This window comes from Anolis sagrei, chromosome 1, assembly GCF_037176765.1.
Source record: "Anolis sagrei isolate rAnoSag1 chromosome 1, rAnoSag1.mat, whole genome shotgun sequence".
Taxonomy (NCBI): domain Eukaryota; kingdom Metazoa; phylum Chordata; class Lepidosauria; order Squamata; family Dactyloidae; genus Anolis; species Anolis sagrei.
In genome coordinates, this window is record NC_090021.1 from 26,572,502 (window position 1) to 26,591,569 (window position 19,068).

At 36.9% G+C, this 19,068-nt stretch overlaps 1 protein-coding gene across 2 annotated transcripts in view; it reads right to left on the reverse strand.

The window, feature by feature from the left end:
* Positions 1–18,559, reverse strand: part of SOCS5 (suppressor of cytokine signaling 5) — a 29,119-nt gene extending 10,560 nt beyond the window's left edge. Inside the window, exon 1 of one of the 2 annotated variants that reach the window (XM_060754414.2) lies at positions 18,345–18,559. The gene's annotated coding sequence lies outside the window, so the exon portion shown is untranslated. The remainder of the gene's footprint in view (positions 1–18,344) is intronic. The other variant, XM_060754415.2, reaches the window with a different exon arrangement.
* Positions 18,560–19,068: the final 509 nt, after the last annotated feature.

Genomic DNA, 19,068 nt, shown 5'->3' on the forward strand with positions numbered 1-19,068 from the left:
CAGCAGGAGAGATTCCTTTTTCTTCTTTCTATTCGGAGCTCCTCATCAATGACAGAAAAAAAATCCTCTCTCTTCCAATCTTCTCTTATCAGAAACCACCAGAGTTAGGTGGCACATCACTTTGCATGGAAGTCTGGTGAAGATAAAAGTATGTTTTAGAAAGATGCTGGGAGTTTTCTTTCAGAGTTGCAGTTCAGTTTCAAAAAGCAGGAGACTTATGCTATTTGTTCTCTTTCCAAAAATGAAATTGAATGAGTGGCAGCTGAGAGAATTTCCTTGCTGGAAGAAAGTCAAGGGCATTTGCTACTGGAAAATGACACTGGACAATGATATTCTCATTTTAAATATGTATTTCATACAAAATAAACATTCCATGGAGGAAGAAGTGTGACAAACCAAGCAATTATGTACATTTGCCTATTAACATTGTGTTAAGAATTACTGTATATATTCGAGTATAAGCCTAGTTTTTCAGCCTCTTTTTTAGACTAAAAAAGCTCCCCTTGGCTTATACTCGAGTCAAGGTTATTTATTATTTTACTCTGTTATTAGTATTTTTATTACATTTATTATTTTACTCTATTATGATTTTTATTACATTTATTTCACTCTATTATTACATTTATTATTTTCTCTATTTATTATTGTTATTATTACATTTATTATTTTACTCTGTTTATTATTATTGGAAGGATAAATAAGCACACTTACACTGAAGGAGATTAGAACAATGGTTTAATCAGAGTTGGACAGTCTTATCTTAAATTACGGTTTTATGTAAATACTAGCTATCCCCTGCCACACGTTACTGTGGCCCACTCTAGTGATCTGGAAAATAAAGTAATGAGAAAGTGTTGGTTTCTAATATATGTAATTTCTTTATCCTTGTGGGTAAACTATATTTCTTGTTGTTTCTTTGTCAGTGTTGATGTAGAGATTGTCTGATTTGCCTACTCTGGAACATGCAACATATAATTCTCCTTCTTTAGGGGTCCCTTTCAAATCTATGATACTGTATCTGTCATATACATTTATATATATGTGTGTGTGAATCATATCTATCTATCTATCTATCTATCTATCTATCTATCTATGGCTGGATGGCTCTTTGTCAGGAGGGCCTTGATTATGTTTTCTTGCCCTGATGAAGGAAGTTGGACTGGATGGCCTTAAGGTACCATTTCCTAACCTGGGGGTTACCATTTCACAACCTGGGGGGGGGGGGGGTCACAAGGGGGTGTCAGAAAACAGCATATGTTTTTTTCCACTTTTTGTGGTAATATTAGGTGCTTCGGCTTCTATTCGGGTCAGCTTATACTCAAGTATATACGATAATACAAATGCTTCTTTAGCTGCTGAAAGGGCTAAGGAAAACTAGCTTCAGAGAAACTTTCTGAAAATTCAATTTGGGAAAAACAAATTCTGCAAAACATTGACAAAAACATGACTGTATTTATTATTTGGAATGGCTTACCACAGCCATCTATTCACCCTCTCTGCTAGGAAAACATCTGCATAAAAACACACTCAAACATATACAGATAGGATACACTAATAAAGGACTAATACACATTCAAGTAGATAAAGTTCTTGAAATGAAGCAGACTTTCCAAGAATTGAGCTACAAGTATTGCATAACCACAATGGGTGAACAATAGAGAAAAATAATAAATGCACTGTAACGTAAATTTCGAGTATAAACAAATGAAGTGACTTTTGGCAACTCTGATGATTATTATGTTGGGTAAGACCACTTTAAGGTTTCAATAGTGTTTTGAATTAGATTTTATGTTTTATATTTTTGAATAAAACGCAAGATAAATAAGCTCCAAATGAATATAGGTGCAGTGCCTGGCAATATCTTGGGTTTGTGTCACTGATTTGAGCAAATAAGGCTTACATATTATATTGCAGGAACACATTGAACTTGTATCAAACTCAAAGTTACAATTGCAATGGTTTCTACTGTTTTCATTTCATAGATCTCTGGAACCTACCACTTACGTGCTAGCAGTTCCCAGCTCTTATAGCAACCAAATTCTGTTTTTCCACATTTATCATTTAATTACAATATAGGATTTGCACCCCAATTATATGCATGCTTTTATAAAAGAGGTTCCCACTGAGTATACTGGAGTTTATTCTCTGCAACAGAGCAAAATAATAATAATAATTAGAATTATTATCCCATGGTTTCTCCAGAACTGGCATATAACATTAAAATAGAAAACAAAAAGATGACAAGAAATTAAATCCACTATCAAGAACACTGAAACATACTCGAGCGAGTACAACCCCACTCAGCACAGGCTACTTTGCTGCTACTTTAATATGCCTTTTGACTGATCGGAGAAGCTCTCTGCCTTGTCAGCTTAAGCTTCATTTTGTCTATCCTTATCCTGTCCATTGTGATTAAAATGCTGGTCTATAACCAAAATCACTTCCTCAGAATTGGGTGGAAGTAGTAGCAAAATTAGGTATCATAAGCATACTGATAATACCAAACCTCCAGATTATCTTATTGCAGTAGTTTCACCGACTGGTATGGGAGACAAAATGGAGCCCCAGAGAAACCTAAAGGCCAAAAGTCAAGGAGTCAAACAAGAATCCCTGACAGAGAAGCCAGACAGAAATTAACCAAAATGATGTCTTATTTAGGAACCTATCTGTTGGGATGCCATCTGACCTCCCAGTTCATTTTCTAAAAAAAGAATTGGCTCTGGGCATTATTAATCCAAAGCTATTTGTTCAACTATTTTAGCATGAAAAAAAATTGAAATAGTTGGATTGTTGTAGGTTTTTTTGGGCTATATGGCCATGGTCTAGAGGCATTCTCTCCTGACGTTTCACCTGCATCTATGGCAAGCATCCTCAGAGGTTGCTCACTACCTCTGAGGATGCTTGCCATAGATGCAGGCGAAACATCAGGAGTGAATGCCTCTAGACCATGGCCATATAGCCCGAAAAAACCTACAACAACCCAGTGATTCCGGCCATGAAAGCCTTCGACAATACTTTGAAATAGTTGTTTCCACAGGGGAGAAAAATTGAATCCCTGTGTTCAAACCATTCTAGGTTTCTCATAACTTTACATATGACTTTGATAGAACCCATTTTCTTTTAAAATATCAAAAAAAAAATCCCTAATCCTTGCTGGGAAAATATCCAGAACTGCTGATCTTGATCAAGTCAAATTTGCTAGAACAAATTGGTATTGTATCCATCTGTATGATTGCAAATTAGAAAACTTCTAAGAAGCATTAGAGATATGGTATGTATTATACAAATCAGACTCATGTTCCCTAAGAAGCAGCAAACTTTCCTCTGTAGGTTTATAAAGGCATATTGTGCTTTAATATGCAAAGAATTACAGACTTAAATCCAATTGGTAGTCAAAGCAAGAAAAGCCCCACTGAATCACGTCAAATGACAAATCCACACTTATGTAAATCCCATTGATTCAATTAGTGTACTTTAGCTTCAACTAGCTGATTTACCCATAGTTTAAATCTAAATCTTCATATTAGAAGGATCTGTAGAGATAAAGAAAATTATTTGTAATTTCATGAGCCAAAGTATTGAATTTTGGATGTTTCTTTCAAATACTGAAGCAAAATTGTTTTCTTATATAGCGAAAAATTATTTTGCTTATTTGGGACCAATAAAATGTCACTTAATTTTACTGAGTATTTAAAATGACTGAGCAATTCAAATGAAAACCAAGTATTTCAACAGGCTGCTTTTATCTCTTTCTCCCTGTTTTCCATTCCCCTTTCTATTTTTTCATCCCATCAGTCCTTTTATTTATTTCTTAATCAAGCTGAAAGTGTTCTCTGTTCAAACTAGATTCAGCATCTGACTTCCACCCTAGCTCTCCAAGATGAAATGGATACCCAGCTTTAAGATTTCTGTTCATCCTAGATCTCATTTCCTTCCAGTCACTAAGCTGAAACTGCTTACCAGCCAATAGACACAAAATAAATTGTGTGTGTGTAGTACACTGAATGAAGAACTAATACAATATCTTTCCAATTTTGCTTCCTTCTCTTTTAGTTGAGCGACCGTTTCAACTTGATGGATGGGAGGAGGAATCTAGATTGAATGAAGAACATCCGCAACAGAGCTATTATGGCTGCCATGCCAGCAATACCCCTTCCTAGAATTGGAAGACATAAAGATGGTGGTGCACATGCTAGAAATCTCAAGGCTGAAATGAAATGAGCTGTACATTGGGCTACCTCTGTGCCATATTCTGAAATTCTAATTAATTCAAAAGATGGCAGCCACATTGGTTATGGGTACATCTAGGAGTGAACATATTACACCTACACTAAAATCACTCCACTGGTGGCCAATTCATTTCTGAGCAAAGTACAAATTTAAGGGTTGTTGCCTTTACATGGTTTGGGTCCAAGCTACCTAAAGGATTGACTTCTCCCACATATTTCACGCTGGACACTTAGGTCCTCTGGGGGCTGTTTACTTCAACCAGCCAGAACCCAACCAGCAATGGTCATCCAAGGGACATTTTCATCGGCTGTCCCTAGACCAGTGGTTCTCAACCTGTGGGTCCCCAGGTGTTTTGGCCTACAACTCTCAGAAATCCCAGCCAGTATACCATCTGTTAGAATTTCTGGGAGTTGAAAGCCAAAACACCAGGGGACCCATAGGTTGAGAAACAATGCCCTAGACTGTGTAATGAGGTTTGACAGCTAAATGAGTTGCCAGAATTTAAATCACAATTATAGACCTAGCTTTTCTGGCAGGCCTACCCAGTCGATTTAAACTATGATAATTAAAATTTACATTTTATTAGGATTTGTGTTTAAATTTGTTCTATGTTTTAATATACTTATTCAATGTTCTTGTGTTGGGTAACAAATACAATTTATAATAATTATTAATAACAATAACAATATTCAGGAAATAAAGCCCGACTGCTCATTGGAGGGAAGGATATTAGAAGCCAAGATGATATTTGGCCACATAATGAGAAGATAGGAAAGCTTAGAGAAGACAATGATGCTGGGGAAAAAGGAAGGAAAAAGGAAGAGGGGCCGACCAAGGGCAAGATGGATGGATGGCATCCTTGGTGACTGGCTTGACCTTGAAGGAGCTGGGGGTGGTGATGGCTGACAGGGAGCTCTGGCATGAGGTCACGAGGAGTCAGAAGTGACTGAACGAATAAACAACAACAATTGATAACAATAATAATAATTCATATTAGTAATATGCATTTAAATGAATTTTAGGAAAGAGGATGAACTAGCAGTATTATGAGTCAAATAATTACTGCACTAACTAGTTATATACCATTGTTTTTGGCTGCTATTTTAGTGCTCATTTTAAAGCAGGGACCTATAATGGAGGAGAACAAGTAGATTGTCTTAAAACTGAAGGAAAGGTCAAAAAGAATATAGGGCGATTAGACACATTCTTCATTAATATTCCAGTTTACATGACTAGCAGATGTTAACCAAAATTAGATATTTTTATGAACCCACAGTGTTGAATGTGGGTGTGTGCAGAAGATATCACTGTTTTTAAAATAGCCAATTTCAAAATTGAGCAAAAAGGTTTAGAAGAAAGTAGAAATTAAGATAGGAAAGTCCGTGACTAGCAAAGTATTGTTTGAGTCTGTGGGGGAAATAGTTACAACAGGCACCAATTACTGGTGTGACACACAGCATCTATTTTGTGAGTAATGAACAACATTAGGCAAAAAATTATCTTTTATTCCATCAGTTTGGCTTGGCCAAAGGAGAGTTTAGAAGGAAACCAGTTACACAAGCCATCTATCTGGGAGGGATTTCTGTACTGGTAGGAGAAATTGCTTATTGGTTTTCCTTCAAACCAACAACAATTCTATGATTCAAAGCTCTTAACAGTAACATATCAGAAAAGTTCATTAATAATAATAATAATAATAATAATTATTATTATTATTATTATCATGGGCATTTCTACCCTGTCCTTCTCATTTCCGAAGAGGGAACCAGGACAGCTTACATTAGATGCCAAAAAGCAATACATTAAAACAACGAGTTACAATTAACACAATTAAAACAATTATAAGCATTCAATTAAAAACAATTCAATGTAGTGCAATCTAGTTTTTATAAAAGTTTCTAGACCAAATGTACCCACTGATTTTGTCACTACAGGCAGCCCCTGAGTTACAAACATCTGACTTACAAATGATTCATAGTTAAGAATGGGGGTGAGACAACAGGAAGTGAGAGAAATCTACCTCAAGGAAGGGAAATTCATTCCTGAAAGAGTTATCATGGGGAAAAAGTGTCTCAGCTGAAGCTTTATCACCAATCCTTGTTTCAATAACAAGCCAAATTTTTCAAAATCCAATTATCACAAGGACAGAATGAGAGGTAAAATCTTCTGAACAGGAGTACAGCCAAAAAACAAAACAAACAAACAAAAAACACCACCACAGGGGTGTTAAGCCTTCCCTATGCTATCCAAATTTGGATAGATAGATAGATAGATAGATAGATAGATAGATAGATAAATAGATAGATATGGCTGGAGTTGCACTTTAAAAATGTACCTGTTCCAACTTACATACATATCCAACTTAAGAACAAACCTACATAACCTATATTGTTCATGACTTGGGGACTGCCTGTATTGTGTGTGCTTAGATACTTTTAAAGATGTTTTCACCTTCAACTTGCTTTCACCTCCATGTAATAGCAAGCTTTTGGTCTCTCAAGTCATAATGAACAGTTAGACATTACTAACTGAATAAATGCACTTTGCTGTTCTGTGTCTCCAAATAATTTCTGATTTAAGCTAAACATAAGAAAATCCAACAATAGATTTTCTTAGCAGAATTTGTGTAAAGGGAGTTTTCCTTCACCTTTCTCTGAGGATGAGATAATGTGACTTGCCCTCAGTTATCCAGTACCAGGGATTCACTCCTGGGCCTCTTAGTGTCCCAGTGCAACATCAAAACTACTTCTAAAATCAATAGTACATCTAACTGAATTAACAATATGCGCAGTTGAGCTTGCTTTAAAATGTAATTTAAAATATATAAGTAGACTAATTTTGGCCTAGTATTCAACTGAATTCATAAACAGATTTATTAAAATAAAGCTAACACAAAAATATTAATTAGATCAGGCATCCTCAAACTTTTTAGACAGAGGGCCAGGGCACAGTCCCTCAAACTGTTGGAGGGCTGGTTATAATTTGAAAAAAACAAAAAATGAATGAATTTCTATGAACACTGCACGTATCTTATTTGTGGTGCATAAAACATTTTAAAACACTGCAATAATTAAAATGAAGACCAATTTTAACAAATATTAACGTATTATTATTTCAATGAGAAGTGTGAGTTCTGAGCGAGGGCAGGATAAATGACCTTGGAGGGCCGTATCCGGCCCTCGGACCTTAGTTTGAGGACCCCTAAATTAGATGATAGAATAAAACCATCTAGAGCCTGAAATTTGGCTGAAAAAGTACTATTCTCCATAGTGAAGATACTCAATTTAAGTATACTTCCGATCCCTGTTTGTCCATTTTTATTGAGACAGATAATGAGCTGCAAAAAGACTTTATAATATAGGATGTAACGTAAGTATTTTAATACACAACACACTGCAAGACATTTTTCAATAAAAGATACAATTGAAGCCTGAATTATTTTTATTGGGAATGCCAAAAAATCACTAAACTACAAAGTATTGCACTATATGATAATGGCAGCACGGATATTATATGCACAACTTTGGAAGACCTCCCGACAATAGAAGAATGGATTCTTAAATTTTTTCTTTGTTGATGAACAAAGAAATAAAAAACACAAAAACTTTATCAAAGATTGGGAACCATTTCTAAATTTTGTAAAAAAAAATACAAAGAAAGAGGGAAAGGTTTTTATAGAAGGCTTCATAATTTAATCTGGTAGAATCTTTGTATGGAATCTATAAGTAATAGCTATTAGGCCAGAAGAAAGAATAGAGAAACAATGCAACAGGAAGGAAGAACGGAATTACAAATGAATGTCTCCAACCCAAAAGAAAAGAAGTCACCACAACCATATAATTATAGAGGTGGAACAGATCACAGGGGCCATTTTGTCCAAATCCCTGCCATACAGGAATACACAATCAAAGTACTCTCAACAGATAGCCACCAAGCCTCTGTTTAAAAACCTCTAGAAAAGGAGACTCCACCACACACTAAGGCAGCATGTTCCCCTTCTGAACAGCTCTTACCATCAGGAAGTTATTCCTAATGTTTAGGTGGAATATCTTTTCCTGCAATTTGACTCCACTCCCCCATGTCCTGGTCTCTTAAAGCAGGCCTGCACAACCTGCGGCCCTCCAGGTGTTTTTGACTTCAGCTCTCAGAATTCCTGGCCATGGGAACAGCTGGCTAGAGCTTCTGGGAGTTGGAGACCCAAACGCCTGGAAAGCCACAGGTTGTGCAGGCCTGCTATAGAGAGGCCAATATAAAATTCACATAGATATGCTAAAGGTAAATGGAGCATTCTGCTGCCAGTATTAGTCCATAATAATCAGTCGTTACAACTTGGGCCCGTATCCACTTATACACAATCAAATACCAATACAACAGGAATTACTTTCATCAATGCACAGGATTGTGGCTTCAGTCTAACATCAATTTACTTCACGTGATCACTGCCAAAATGCCCCACCATAACCATGAATAATTCAGATTACCAGTTTGGTCTGGAAATTCATACATTAAACAAACAGGCTTAGTGGACTCACTGCTCGGCAAGTGTTTTGGAGCCCAGCATAGAAGGAAGTCCATTAAATATTTAATAGGAATTACTGTGAAATAGGCAATCTTAGGAATTTAATCTTCACGTTAAGGAGTTTAGGCAGTTGTTAAAGCTTTTTTATATTCACACAAAGCTTAGATTTAGAGCAACCTAACCCAAAATAAATGGCTTTAAAACAGAATGTATTCAGGTCTTTTGGAATGCACATTCCACCACTTCTGACAAAGTGAAGATAATAAAATGTGACAATTCATCTAGTCACTGAAGCACTTGGAAACCACCACAGCAGTAATGAAATCAGTACAACTGAGTGGCTGAGGACAGACTTTCTTTAGCACATAGGTTTGGCAATATCAAACTGCTGAGTAATATTACTAGTGAAGTGCTGGTACTCAACCTCAATTGCACTTTCACTTTAAACTCTTTTCTCCTGGAAAGAAAAGTCTGTAACCACATTTTGGGACTACATTGGAGGCACATTCATACAGCGTGACAAATCACAGGAATCTAGCTTCTCATATAGATATAATGTATTGGTGCTTATTATTGCCCAATGATTCCCACTTGCAACCGGGATAGTTTAGCAAGCTACTGAGCTCTGTATTAGAGTTAATTTTGCAGTAGGTAGCTTCCTTTCTCTGGTTTGTTCCCTTTCACAAACAAGAGAAAGAGTCAAAGATTTCTTCCTGGTTCTTTTCTCTGTTTGTTACAAGTGACAGCATGCTACTCATATTCATGACAAAACAGAGTCATTGGTTTGCTAAGGCCTGCATATTTACAACACAGGGTCAACTTAGCAATGGGTTCAAGTTCCTTTAGTCAAGAAAGGATACATTTCTTTGCCTCCAACTTAACAGCTCGTTACTATATAATTCTTTATATAGCAACGTATAAAGAATTTAATGGCAAATGCTGGTACTCTGAGAAATCCACGAATCATAAAGGAAAAGCATGAACTGAAAGGCTGATGTTACAACAGAATGAAGTCTAAAACTTAAATAAATTTTTTTTAAGGAGAACAGTTGGGCTACAACCACCAAAGTCCCTACAAAAAAACTACTTAAATAATTACTTCAGTATTTGGTCTGATTTTGTAATGTGACTAAAATGGACAACAGTTAATCGCTGTAATTAAATTATGTTACATAAAATCAAATCAAATCAAATGTACAGCAGTCAGACTACTGAATGCATGCATCTCATTTTCAGAATTATTGCCAACTTTTCTTAGAAATACTTCTTAGTTGCCTTCCTATCCAGAATTAAGAACCCATGCATACAATTTGTACAATATCATAAAACTATTCAGTATTTTTAGTTCACAGCTGTATATAATTCTTTACAATCTTTTCAGAACCAATTCAAGGCTAGCATCTATCTATACATATACTACAGTGAAAACAAAAGCAAACAATTAAATTTCTATCACGTTAGGTATTCATAAAGTTCACAGCAACTTAATTAATGTGGAAAATACTTTGTTTCCCTTTGGCAACTACAAAAAAAAAACCATGCCACTGCTAAAATCTTACAAATAGAAAAGTGTTCACAGATAAGCACATTTCAGTATAACAACAAAAATTCAAGCTGTATTGCAAAATATCCCTTTATTTAGAGCTATATTATCACAAATAGCAGTATCTCAATTTATTCAGTGGCAGGGTACATATTAGCTTTTACAGATATTAATTTTCCACAAACCTTAGAGAACATTTACAGACATGATTTGCCTGCAAAGAGCCTGAGCTTCGGATCTGATAATTTTTAGAAAACATTCTCTTTTTTTTCACAGGGAGCTTCAGGGCTCAAGTCTTCATGATTAAAATAACAGATGTGTTTGCACAAATGGACTTTCCTCAGGGCACTTCCACATCACTGTATTTCCACTGTCCTACAGGTGACCCTGAATAAACATTTTATTTCGCGTGCCAATTTGCAAGGCAAGTATATATCATGTTCCTTGTTCACTGTACATGTTGTCCTAAGGTTAAAGCATTTCCTAGATATTTAATGTTAGAAATCCCATACATCGTGTAGTCTCCTAATTATCCAAATAAAGCCATTTGTATGAAAAAAAAATGCCTTGAAACTAAACCTGCAATGTATGGAAATCTGAAAGCTCCTTTATTTAAGCACTTTTCCTTGAGACACGTTTTATACGATGGAATATATTTTCTTCAAATTATACAGTAAATACTTTTCATATGTTTGCAATTAAAGCCACAAGCCAACACATATCTGGTCCCTGGAAAGCTCCTGTTGACAGTATTGATCTGAGAGTATATGTTTTTATCCAATAGCACAATGCAGTTTTATATGTGCACGTGCAAGCACAGTGGACATTTTTCATAGCATATTTACAGGCAGTGCCCAAGTTACTAAGATGATAGGTTCTGGAGGTTTAAGTTGAATTTGAATGTGTGTTGGAACAGGTATATATTTTTAAGTGTAACTAAAAATAATGTGTTAAGTCAATAGTTATATGTGTTAAGTCAATTGTTATATGTTGTATGGAACCACTGCTGTTTCTACTGTTTTTACTGTTTGTGAACCGCTGTGAGTTGCCTTCGGGCTTGAGATACAGCGGTATATAAGCAAAGTAAATAAATAAATAAATAAACTACAACTATATATATACTGAAAACAAAAGAATGCCCTGATTTCAAAAATTCATGGTAAGCATTTTAGTGAATGCACACGTAGGAAACCTACATCAATGTGAAGGACAAGTCTTCAAGTTTTTTCTCCACACTTGTATGTGCCGCCTGGGCAGGGTAATTGCATGAGCGGCCACCAGGCAGAATTCATGCATGCAACAGTGCAAAATGACTGCAACCCAGCAGGAGAAGCCGTTTTGTCCTACAGTTTCAAAGCATTAAGTCCATAATTACAGCGCAATGGGTGTTTAGAATGCGCTATCAGAAAGTGGCGCCAGATGCAAAGACGATTAGATGCTGGTTCACACAATTCAACGAAATGGGTTGCTTGTGCAAGAAGACGTCTCCCAGCCACCTGAGATGTGAGTGCCACTGATCACGACATATTGCAATGTGTGTGGCAGGAGCTGGACTACCGTTTAGATATGTGCTGCATGATTGGTGGCAGCCAAATTGAGTATCTTTGAGTGTGGAAAAAAACTTGAAGACTTCCTCTTCACATGTAGGTTTCATTCACTAACATGTTTACCATGAATTTTTGAAATCAAGGCGTTCTTTTGTAATAACCATATGTGTGTGTATGCGCGAACACAGGTAAAGGGTTGACACCCCTGTGGTGTTTGTTTTGCTGTCTGGGCCCCTATTCAGAAGATTTCACCTCACTTTCTATCCCTGCGATAATTAGATGTTGAAAAATTTGGCTTCTTGTGGAAACAGGGATTGGTGAGAAAGCTTCAGTGAAGACTCCCTTTCCCCATGGTAGCTGTTTCAGAAGTGAATTGGCCTTCTTGGGGATAGATTTCTCTCACTTTCTGTAGTCTCACCCATATTCTTCTTCTTTTTAAAAAGCTTTTAGTTATATTTTCAGATGTTGAACATTTTAAATGCATTTATATACTGAAAAATCTCAACATTTTCAAGAGTATTCATAGCATGTTAGCTATCTCAGTTATAATGAAATAACTTTTACACATTTTTTCTGTCCTGAGCAAAAGGAGAACATTTCTTCCTTCCTTCAACTTGACAGTATAAAAACAAATTTCCCTCTGAGTAAGTAATTAATTCTTATTTTAAAATAAGTTAAACATGGCACAATCAAACAAAGGAAAGCACTTCCTATTCTTGATTTTAGATTTCCAAATCTTGATATTAGCCCTATTGAATTCTGTTTTCTGGGAAAGCATTAATGCTTTTCCAGGAAACAGAATCCAACAGTGCCTACCTCGGTACAGGACTTTGTCCTTCATTTCAATTACCACATTTGTTAAACTTTCTCTGTATATAAAACATGACATGTAACCTTTCATGTTTTCTTTGTGGCTACCATTAGACAAATATGAATGCCATACTGGATGTTTCTCAGAATTAAATATCTCACACATTACGTCTTAACATTCATGTTAATTTTAAAACACTATACTTTTCCGGAGAAGTACAGAAATATGTATACAATGGAAAAGTAAGTTATATCAATTCCAAAGAGTTCTTCATCATGGCTTTCTTCAAGAGAAAACTGAACAATATGTTGAAAATTTAGATTTTATAACAGTCAAATTTTCCATTTTAAACATTAAATCCTCATGTTGAAATAGTATTTCCTTTGCACCCCCATTCTTAACTATGGGTTGTTTGTAAGTCAGATCTTTGCAACTTGGGAATTGCCTGTACTTAGAAGTGGGTTATATGACTTGGAGATACACAAGAGCAATACAGGACTTAATATGAAATCTAGGGATCCAACTCAATAAATCTGTTGGGTTTCAACTCTAAAGTGGAAAGATTCATAGTTTATCTTTGTTTTTAATTAGAATGCAACCCAATGTACATTTACTTATGGACATGGCCCACAGAACATTGTGGACTATGTAAATCAATATAAAGTGAAATCCAATTTGAAACATCACTTTTCCATAATAGAAAACCTTTAGTCAAATGCAGATTTTGTTCATAAAGCACAGACCTACAAACGGTATTGGACTGCACTTTTAATTTTCTTTAAGTTATGTTATAAAGATCTGAGGGGAACAGCTGACTGGGGCTGATGTATTCCATCATGAGGACCATTATGGGTTCCTCGTAACTATTTTATTTGAATAGCCAAATGTTATCAATGTATTGTATAAAATTGGGATTCACACAATCACTAATAACTATGCTGTCAAATAAAATATATCTAATATTCATTCATATATCTAACATGGGCCACTAACAAGACACAATAATACAAAGATTGACTCTCCTATAAATAAACAGCTAATGCAGTTTTACTACCAATATGAAGATTACCCAAGACTGTGTGTTAATTGGTTTTTTAAAAAACATTACCCCATATTCATGATTACCATTGTTCTTGTGTTCCTTCCAATAGCTTTCAACTTATGGTGATCTTAAGGCAAACCTATCAAGTTTTTTTCTTGGTGAAATTTACTTGCCTTTGTCTTTTTTTGAAGGTGCGAATGTAACTTACTTAAAACCATCCAGTAGGTTTTCATGGCTGAGGGTTCTCCCTTCACCAGAGTCCAGTGCTAAAGCCAGTACATCATGTTTCGGCCTTCAACTCCTAGAAATCCCAGCCAGTTTACCAGCTGTTAGTTAGGATTTCTGGGAATTGAAGGCCAAAACATCTGAGGACCCACAGGTTGAGAACCACTGTAAAGAACCTGGATGCAATATTTTTTTCTCAATTTTATTAATAATTTCACAAGGTATGTGTTACTCCTTCGCGTTGCAGATCAGGAACTATGACTGAAGGGAAGTGACTTACAAAGTATGGACTGCTTCCAACAAAGCAAATATATTACAGACAGTATTATAATGTATGACGAAGCATACAAACCACACACAGTCACAATCCTCCTCACAGAACCATGTCATCACAAATGACCACAGCCTCCATCCTCAAGAGTAAATACATTCATTTCCCTGTATAATTGCTCCATGTGATTTGCACGTTTCTCTACACAGAAGGGCTTCCAGGCACAAAACTGACCACATTTGAAGTTGCCTTATCCGCAGTTTGGTTGCATGAGATTTGAATGCCACTCCCTGTGAAGCACTGAACTACAACAAAGAAGAACTCAGAGCTCATTTGTGTGGGAGCAAAACTTGTCAGCTAAGTTATATGCTGCAGCAGGTCTGTGAAAAACCTGAAAGCTGGTGCTAGTCAAGGAAGACAGAACCTTAGCTCAACAGGCGAATGACCTATTTCAATATAAGACAGTTATATATGCGCATCTGGATCTTTTCTTTCAAACAAAGTACATACTCATTACTACCACATCTCAAATATAACATCTGACAATGATAGCCGCAATTAGCAATTCAATATATATAGTAAGTAAAAAAAAAATATAATTACTCTAACTCAATGTATAAACAAGACAGTGAAGCCTGTAGTAATTTTAAGGAAATTAATTGCTATGACTGATGGGGTGGCTATAGAGCCATGGTGGACAAAAACTCAAAATAATTACAAGCCTTAGGGGGAAAGCATGCCTATAAACTCTGAAACGACCTATTGGGATTCCATTGCCAATATTTGGTTTCAAAGTCAGACAAGTGAATACAAAATTACAGCAGGTAATAAATGGCCCTAAGAAAACACTCCAAATGGAGCCACAATTCTATAAATCAGTACTGTTTAATTTTTCCTCACCAATTTGCCTATAAATCATTCCTATTATAATCACACGTGGTCTCCTTTGGAATCATAAAGAAATTTCCACCCTCTACCTTTATAAATGGATATGGAAATGTATGTTTCAAGGCAGCAAAATTGCTGAAGGGGTATTTTATGCACATTCAATGCCACAAAGGCTAGTGTAATATTAACTCTGCCTTATCTATCCAGAGCTGGTTACAAACTTACAAAGAGTAATAAATCAAAGGTAAAGCTCAACATCCGCTTGAACTTGCAAAAAAAAAATGCATGGAGAGATAAAATCTTATTAGCAGCTTTTCTGTTTTCCCTCAAATCAAATTCTGGTTTTTTGCCTTTTATAGGTTATAAAGCCCCTTCATAGCATGCATGCACACACACACACACACACACACATATAAACACACATACATACAAATATCTATTTGTCTATCTATCTATCTATCTATCTATCTATATCTACATACATACACAATATTAACTGTGCTAGGACAACAAAAGCCATCCACTACAATTCTTCTACCAACTTCTTTTTCTCAGCTAGTCAGTCTCAAAGGTGCTACAAAATCACTACATACAAACTGACAAAGCATTATTGGGAATCCCAAAATCTGAAATACCCCAAAATTCTAAATTTTCCAATGAGATGCTAAAACAGTAACACCTTTTCTTTCTGAGTTCAATGTATACAAAATTTGATTCATGCACAGAATTATTTTAAAATATTGCATAAAATTACCTTCAGGCTATATGCATAAGATGTACAGGTTGAATATTTCCCATCTGAAATGTTTTGTACCAGATATAGTTTGGATTTTTTAAATTATGAAACACACACACACACACACAATGAGCAATCAAGGAAATGAGACCCATGTCTAAACACAAAACTCATTTATGTTCATATGTGGCATATGCACATAGCCTCAGGGCAACTTTATGCAATATCTGAAATGATTTTGCGCATGAAACATCGAACCATCAGAACACAAAGTTATCATTATTTCAGCCACCTGTGCAGACAATTTTGGAATTTTAGGTAAAGCATGCTCAATCTATGAACCACAAATGTTTTGGTCTTTAAAGATGGATCCCATTTCCATGATACCTCATTGTGGACAACAACTTAAACGTGAGCCAACAATGTGATGTGACGGCAAAAAAGCCAATGGGATTTTGGCCTGCATCAATAGGAGCATAGTGTCTAGATCTAGGGAAATAATGCTACCCCTCTATTCTGCTTTGGTTAGACCACATCTGGAATATTGTGTCCAATTCTGGGCACCACAATTCAAGAGAGATATTGACAAGCTGGAATGTGTCCAGAGGAGGGCGAATAAAATGATCAAGGGTCTGGAGAACAAGCCCTATGAGGAGTGGCTTAAGGAGCTGGGCATGTTTAGCCTGAAGAAGAGAAGGCTGAGAGGAGATATGATAGCCATGTATAAATATGTGAGAGGAAGCCACAGGGAGGAGGGAGCAAGCTTGTTTTCTGCTTCCTTGGAGACTAGGACGTGGAACAATGGCTTCAAACTACAAGAGAGGAGATTCTATCTGAATATTAGGAAGAACTTCCTGACTGTGAGAGCCATTCAGTAGTGGGACTCTCTGCCCCGGAGTGTGGTGGAGGCTCCTTCTTTGGAAGCTTTTAAACAGAGGCTGGATGGCCATCTGTCAGGGGTGATTTGAATGCAATATTCCTGCTTCTTGGCAGAGGGTTGGACTGGATGGCCCATGGGGTCTCTTCCAACTCTTTGATTCTATGATTCTATGAATACAACAATGCAAATATACACATAAAGACAACAATAAAATATAAGGAAATAAAATAAAATAAAAGCAGTATAAATGAACCCATGAGACAATATAAAATCACAATATTTGAACACTGAAAGTTGATCACAGTGGGCTGGGGGCCAGTTGCAGGGACTAAAAGTTTAAAAACACTGGGTGGGAGAGCAATGTAATGTATCTAGACAGGGGATCCGAGGGACAAGTATCCCACATTATTATTTATTTATTTATTTACGGCATTTATATGCCGCCCTTCTCACCCCGAAGGGGACTCAGAGCGGATTACAATATATATTTTCATACAATATATTATATTATTAGCATAGTACAATATCAGTATATATTACTATATTGCACTATACCGTTATATTGTAATATTATTAGTAATATTACATGTAATGTAAATATATAATTATAATATTGAAGGCTGCGGGGCTCGTAATGGGGCAGCTCTTTGCAAAGCTCTTGAGCGTCTTTGGAAGCCGAGACCTCACTACCTCTGAGGATGCTTGCCATAGATGCAGGCCAAATGTCAGGAGAAATGCCTCTAGAACATGGCCATATAGCCCGAAAAAACCCACAAGAACTGTATTATTACTAGTATTATATTGTATTACATTATAATATTATAAATATTATATGTATATACAATATACTATATTATATTATTAGTAAAGACAAGATGGAAGTGTCTTCTGCTCCCTTCTGTCTTCGCTCTGAGTGTGGACTCAAATAACTCACTTCAAAGCAGATATTGTGGGATTTTCTGCCTTGATATTCTGGGGTATATATCTGTGGGCCCTTCCACACAGCCTTATATTGCAGAATATCAAGGCAGAAAATCCCACATTATCTGAGTGTGGACTCAAATAACCCAGTTCAAAGCAGATATTGTGGGATTTCCTGCCTTGATATTCTGGGATACAGGGCTGTGTAGAAGGGCCCTGAATACTATCCCACATTATCTGCTTTGAACTGGGATCTATGATAGTATGGAATCAGATAATAACCCAGTTCAAAGCAGATATTCCACATTATCTGAGTGTGGACTCAAATAACCCAGGTTCAAAGCAGATATTGTGGGATTTTCTGCCTTGATATTCTGGGGTATATATCTGTGGGCCCTTCCACACAGCCTTATATCGTAGAATATAAAGGCAGAAAATCCCACATTATCTGAGTGTGGACTCAAATAACCCAGTTCAAAGCAGATATTGTGGGATTTCCTGCCTTGATATTCTGGGATACAGGGCTGTGTGGAAGGGCCCTGAATACTATCCCACATTATCTGCTTTGAACTGGGATCTATGATAGTATGGACTCAGATAATGACCCAGTTCAAGGCAGATATGGTGGGTTATTCTGCCTTGATATTCTGGGTCATATGGCTGTGTGGAAGGGCCCTGTCTAAGGCCTTCTCCTCCTCCTCCTCTTCCTCCTCCTCCTTCTTCCCTCTTACCTAAGGTCTGGTTCGAAAGCCGTGGAAGGTGGCGGCGCTGTCGGGCCGAAACATCTCTTTCCCCCTCTCCCTTCTCCTTCCCTCCGCGCTCTGCTTCCTCTTTCCCTCAGCGCAGGCCTCTCACCCATCGACATCAAACAGCCCCAGCCTGTCTTCCGCCTCCTCTTCGCCTCAAGAGTAACTGTCGCTCGGAGGGGGGAGGGGGTGCCAAAGGAGTGACAGCGCCGCAGCCAATCACAGGAAGCTGTCGCCGCCCCGCCTTCCCCCTAAACGTCACGAAGTGGGCAGAGGCGAAGGGTAGCGACTCCGTGAGCGACGTCGCCCCTCCCTTTTCGAAACCGGAAACCCGTTCGCAAACCACGCCCCATTGAGGCCTTCTTATTTCCGCTTCCTCCCGCCATATTGGTTACGGGAAGATGTCAGGGAAAGGGAAGGGATATACCGGGAGGCGGCCATTTTGGAAGCGGCAAAGGGACGGTGAGGGAATGGGGAGGATTTCCTGAGGTAAATGGAACTAATAATAATAATAATAATAATAATAATATTAATATTAATAATTATAATGTATACTTAGAAACACACAAATAACAAATTAAAATAATAGAAATACATAGTTAAAACACCCATAATAAATTAAACTACTACTACTACTAATAACGGTGCTCCATGCAGTCATGCCGGCCACATGACCTTGGAGGTGTCTATGGACAACACCGGCTCTTCG